At 44.6% G+C, this 6,179-nt stretch overlaps 1 long non-coding RNA gene across 1 annotated transcript; it reads left to right on the top strand.

Annotated features, from left to right (window-relative positions):
• Positions 1–29: 29 nt before the first annotated feature.
• Positions 30–5,350, top strand: LOC140697802 (uncharacterized). The gene is made up of 2 exons (XR_012075176.1): positions 30–202; positions 5,112–5,350. It is a non-coding gene; the product is annotated as an uncharacterized lncRNA (long non-coding RNA).
• The last annotated feature ends 829 nt before the right edge of the window (positions 5,351–6,179 follow it).

Raw genomic sequence — 6,179 nt, 5'->3', positions numbered from 1 at the left:
CGGGTGGAGCTGGGAGGCGGAGAGCTGCTTGAGGGTCGGCTTGTGGCGGAAGGACCAGACGGCTTGGCTAGCGTTTAGGGCTGAGGCTGAGGGCTTTGAGGCACCTAGGGGAATGTGTAGCAATTTACAGTGGGCTTTTGTCCGTTAGAGAGCAGAAGTGGACGACCTTTCAATGATCTTTTGGCTTGTGAAAAATGGGCAGGTGAGGAGAAGCCCTGAGGAAGAATTTTAACAAGGTTTTTGTTTTGTTTAGTTTTTTGACCAGTGACGATTCTATGTCCATGACACATATTAATTCACTTAATCCTTACAATCACCCCACGAGGCAGGGGCAGTTCTTATCTTCATTTGTACAGGCGAGGAAGCAGCACAGAACACCCTAGTAACTTGCCCAAGAGTTAGCAAGTGATAGGGCTAGGATTTGAACCCACAGTTTGAGTCTCCAGATTCCTCAGTCTTAACTTCTATAATGATAAGAAAGGGGGTTGGATCTAGTATGGGTAGGAACAGAGCTCAAGATGCCAGGGGCAACAGAGAAAGTAAAAATAGTCACATGCAGAACGGCATCGCATGTGACGTCTCACATTAACTCTGGATGTAGGTATTTACCTTCATTTTAGAAATAAGAGACAGGCTTAAAACATTGAGTAACTTACCTGTGGATAGACAGCTGGCAGTGAGGCCCAGTTTGACTCCAGATCTTCCGATTTCAAGATTTTTCTTTTTTAAGCTCCTCAGGAGGCAAGAAAGCCTCATCTTTCTCTGCTACAACCCTTGACACTTCACACCCATTTTTAAGGTGTCTGTTGTGGCAGCCAATGTTTCAGTCCAACCGTGGTGTGTGCTGGTCTAAATAAATGAATTAGTTCATCCAGGGCCTTCAAAAGTTTCTGTAGTTGTGAGATGAAAGCTGTTGTTTCTCCTTAAAGCAATTTCAGGCATCAGTGAGCAAGTGGGGAAGCTGGGTTTTTGGTTTATACATGCAGAGGGCTTTCAGAGCCTGCTGTCCTCTACTTGTAAAGGGTTCCATCTCTTGGCATTTGCCAGAATCTTGCAGGTCCTTGCATAGCTGGAGAATTCTGGATGATCTGAAGATGGATGTTTGTCCACAGGCAAGATTTGGAGATAAAAGAAATAGAATCACTGGTCACCATCTCCCTTGCTGAGCTCTCTGGAGAGGGGGCACCTGATATTGGCGTAGGCATCTGCTCAGCGTGTGTGCCTTAAGATTGGAGAGGGAGGCTGGAGGTTTTGTGGCTGGAGGATAGGTTCTTATCTCATGTAGGAAAGAATTCAAGAGCAAGATATGGTGAAGTGAAGGTAGATTTATTCAGGGAGATACGCTCTTCACAGGCAGAGTGCGGTCTATCTTACTCAGAAGGGAGAGTGATTTAGGAGATAACATGCTTTACAGGCAGAATGTGGGCCATCTCAAAGGGCAAGAGGGAGAGGCTGTGAGGTATGGCAGTGTTTAGTTTAAAGTAAAAATAGATACATGCTCCATAGACAGAGTGTGGGCTGTCTCAGAAGGCAAGAGAGAGAGAGCGACCATGAGGTGCGGGGTTGCTAGTTTCTATGTGCTCAGTAATTTCTTATGCTAACAAGTAAAAAGATTATTCCAACTACTTTGAGGAAGGGCTGGGATTCCCAGGAATTGGGCCCTGTGCACTTTTGGTCCTTTTATGGTCAGCCTAGGAACTGTCATGGTGCCTCTGGGTGTGCAGTGAGGCTCAAGGTCTACTGGAAGTCAAATCTTCTGCCATCTTGGTTCTAAACAGTTTGTCCTATCCTTAACTGCTGTGTCATTCCTTCAGTGGTCATGCCCTGCCCTCTTCCCTCCAGTCCTATTTTAAGGGTTGTAGGTGCATCTTCTGGGGGAAAAAGAATGCTGTGGCTACTGGGGTCTGTTCTGTAAGTGCACAAGGGAAGAAGATGTGCTGGTCCCTTCCTGTTTCATACAGGTTAAGTGGTACAGAGAAGAATGAATAATGATGATCTTTGTGCAGAAGAAGGGATACTTCAGGCAAAGCTAGAGATGGAAGAAGAAAAATTGAATGTTAGTGTAGGAAATTAAATGTAAGAAAGTAATTTCATGTTACTGCCTGACCAAAGTGATCTGACAGTCTACAGGGGGTTAGGGTGAGGTTCTATCAGTCAATAGATACAACAGAAAATAGTGACGTGACTATGACTTTACAAAGAAATGAGAATCATGAAATTCAGAAACTTTGCTTTCTTCTAAGAGAGAAGCAGGGAGGATGAAAGAAGGAAGAGCATATAGATGTGATTGGTGGTAGTCTAGCTCTTGGTGTGGGTGGGGGGTTTGTGGGTGTTTCAGAACTTACATATGCTTTTTTAATGTTTCAGATATTCCATAAGGCTTTTTAAAGTAAACACATCAAATAGGTCACACTATTTCTCTCTGGTTTTTTGTGTGTAATTGAGAATTGATTATATATGTTTTATTTCATTTTCACTTTCATTTCCATCAATATACAATTATTTTCTAACTTCTCCCATCATATTCTTCTCCAGCTTTGCCCCATTTCTCTACTCCCCTTTATTGCAAAGTTCTTTAAAAGAGTTGTCTATACTTGCTGTCTCTAATCTGTCTTCCCAGTCTCTCTTGAATCCACTTGAATCAGGCTTTCATCCTCATCACTCCACTGAAGCTACTTTTGTCAAGATCTCAAACAACAGGATATTAAATCAAAGATCATCTCTTAGCCTTAACTCCACTTATCGGCAGCATTTGGCCCTGTTGAGTACTCTCTCATCCTTGAACCTCTTTCCTTGGTTTCAGGACATCGTGCTCTTTTGGTTTTTCTCCTTCCTCATTAGCTCTTCCTTCTCAGTCTCTTTTGCTGGGTTGCAGTAGAATGAATGCTCCTGTCCTCCCAAATTCGTATGCTAAAGCCCTAAAACCCAATGTGATGGTATCTGGAGGTGGGAACTTTGGGAGGTGATTAGGCTTAGATGAGGTCACGAGGGTGGAGCCCCAAGATGGGATTTTAGTGCCCTTGTAAGAAGACTGAGGGACCAGAGCTCACTTTCTCTGCCATGTGAGGACACAGCAAGAAAACTGCAGTCTGTAGTCCTTGATTTGGGCCCTCACGGGGACCAAATCTGCCAGCACTTTGGTCTTGGACTTACCAGCCTCCAGAACTGTGAGAAATATATTTCTCAATCTATGGCATGTTGTTATAGCAGCCAACCATTCTGCATCCAGTTCCAGTGTGTGCAGTTCCCCCCACACCCACCCACACCACCAAGCAAGTCTCTGACAGCAGCCGGGTGTCTTACAATTCCACTCCGTTCTATCTACCTGGAGACAGCATCCAATTCCACCAGTAAGGACTCAGTCCCACAAGACTTCAGATGCTAGTCTCAAATCCAGGTTGTCACCCATGTTTCTGACCCACTGGTTAATAAATCACATGTCCCATGACCCCCTCCTTGGATTCAATTAATTTGCTAGAGCAGCTCATAGAACTCAAGAAACCAGTTTACTCACTAGATGACCAGGATTGTTACAAAGGATATTAAAGGGTACAAATCAACAGTCAGGTGAAGAGATACATAGGGGGAGGTCCAGAATAAGAGAGCTTCTGTTCCTGTGTAGTTTGGCACTTGGATGTGTTCTTGTTCATCAACCTGGGAGTGCTCTGAAACCTGCCCTTTGTGGGTTTTATGAAGGCTGTATTCCATAGGCATGTTTGATAAAATTATTACCCACCATCGGTGATTGATTCAACCTCCAGCCCCTTTCCCCTCCCCGGAGGTCAGCAAGTGGGACTGAAATTTCCAACACTGTAGTGACAAGTTTAGTTCTTCTGGTACCAGCCTCTATCTTCAGGTGAGGTCCGAAAGTCACCTCATTAACATAACAAAAATACCTTTGTTGCTCTTATCACTCAGGAATTCCAAAGGTTTTAGGAGCTCTGTGTCAGAAACAATGGCCAAATATACATTTATTATAAATCACAGTATCACACAGCCCAGACTGACTCAGACATTGCTCCTTCCTCCCCTCCCTGATACCTTAACGTTTGGAGTGTCCCAGGATTTACCCTTGGACTTCTCCCTCCACGCTCACTCCCTTTTTTTTCTTACCCCATCTCATGTTTTCCTTTCCACATTTGTATCAACAGCCCTAATCTTTTCCTAAACTCCACCCCAGCATATCCAACTGTATGCTTGATAGTGCCACTAACCGGCTTCTCAAACTTAACGTGCCCCTCACTGCACTCCTGATGTCCCTTTCCCAGCCAGCTCCTCTAATCTTCCCTGTAACAGCAAATGGCAACTCCACCCTTACAGTTGCTCAGACTAAACCTTGGCATTATCTCCAGCTGCTTTTTCTCTGACACCTTACATCCAATCAGAGCAAGTACCGTTGGCACTTTGTTCAGAAGCTTTCCAGAATCTAAGCACCTGTCTCCACCTCTACCACCAACATGCTGGTTTGAGTAAACTTCATCTCCCACCTGGACCAATGCAGTGCCTTCCTCGATTCTCTACCTTTGCCTTGCCATAGTAGCTGCCAGAGGGAGCCCTTGAAAACCTGACTGGTCATGTCACTCTTCCATTCAGAGTCCTCAATAGCTCCCACCTCACTCTGAGTAAAAGACATGGTGGTCTGCAAGGCCTTAAATTCTCTGAACCCATCATTTTCTCCATTTCTCCTTCCTCACTACCCTCTAGCCACACTGGGTGTCTTGCTATTCCTTAGAAAGGCCAGGCCCTCTCCTGCCCCAGGACCTTTGCACTTGTGTTTCCTTTGCCTGGACCATGATTTGCTCAGATATCCACATAGTTCACCCTTTAGCTCCTTCAGGTCTATATTCACATGTCACCTTTGCAGGGAGCCTTCACTGACCCCTCTATTTAAAACTGAATATAAGTGTCCCTTCCAATTCCTCCTTTACTTTATTATCAAGGCACACTGTATTTTTAAAGATTTTGTATTTTATCAGTCTACCTATATTCTCTCACTGGAGTACATGGGTTTTTTTTTATTCATGTGTTTTTCTGGGGCCTCAAACAGGACTGCATACATAATAGGTGCCATAAATATCTGTTTATGACATAAACTTCTCCTTTTTTCCCAGTTGTGTGGAGATTGAGAAACTGCTCTATGTCTATTTCTTCAAGCTTCCTGAATGTTATAGCCTGCCTCCTAAGAAAATACACTTCGCATGCACTATGGTATGTTGTTATAGCAGCCAACCATTTCCTATTTCCCATTTCCTATATAGGCATGTCTTCTTCTGCCCAAGATGTCCTCCCTTTTCCATTTCTATGCCAAGAAAGTGCCCCTTTCTCTTAAAATAAATCCCACAGCAAGGTGTCCAGCCTGTGCCTAGTCTCCATCTGTCCCTCTTTGTCTACTCTCCACTCTTGTCTCTCCCGGTCTGTGTTCCAGGCCTGCATCTCCAGGCTCCCTGGCCCTCCAGTTTCTGGTTGGGCCTATGGGAGGCATCAGCAGGTGACCAGAGGTTGGATGTTTATTCCCCAACTTCCACCCTGAGCTTCTGGCCTCAGCTTCTGTCCAGCACCCCCTCTTCCATGTTGCCAGCTCTCAGTGGGGCTCCAGTGATATGATTCCTTGTCTTGCCCCTTCAGGCCAAGAGCGGTACCAGCTTCCCAATGTTGCTAGTCCCTGTCTGTTGCCACTGTGATTAGTTGGCTTAACTCTGCCCATACCCCAATCAGTATTTTGTCAAATTCTCAGTTAAATCCCTTGAGCATGCCATCTGATTTTTGCTGGATCCTCAGTGACACATCAGTCAGGACCATTCCCATGTCATTCCACATGTACGTGTATGCCTTATACTGCTGTGATCCACTCACAGCTCATACTTCTCCTGTTTCCCAGACACACTGCAAACCCCAGTTTGCATCATGTGCACCCCTCTTGGCATAGTGCCTTGCTCTATGTTTACCAATGAAAATGACAATAAAATGTATTGAAATATTACCTTATTTTATAAACAATGTGTTCTAAGTTTCAGTTACTTATTTTCTTTTGTACCACAAGTGTTTGAGGTGATTTGAACTCAGTAACTTTTCCATGATGTTTTAAAACTGCCTAGGGCTTGGGCTTTGTGGCTGGAGGTTGACTGCTCAGCTCCTTCGTCTTGCTTATTCCTGGTTCCCGATGGCCTTCCATGTATTTA

This window comes from Vicugna pacos, chromosome 1 (genome assembly GCF_048564905.1).
Source record: "Vicugna pacos chromosome 1, VicPac4, whole genome shotgun sequence".
NCBI lineage: Eukaryota > Metazoa > Chordata > Mammalia > Artiodactyla > Camelidae > Vicugna > Vicugna pacos.
Note: the sequence above shows the minus strand (reverse complement) of the source record. Positions and strands in the feature narration are given on the sequence as shown.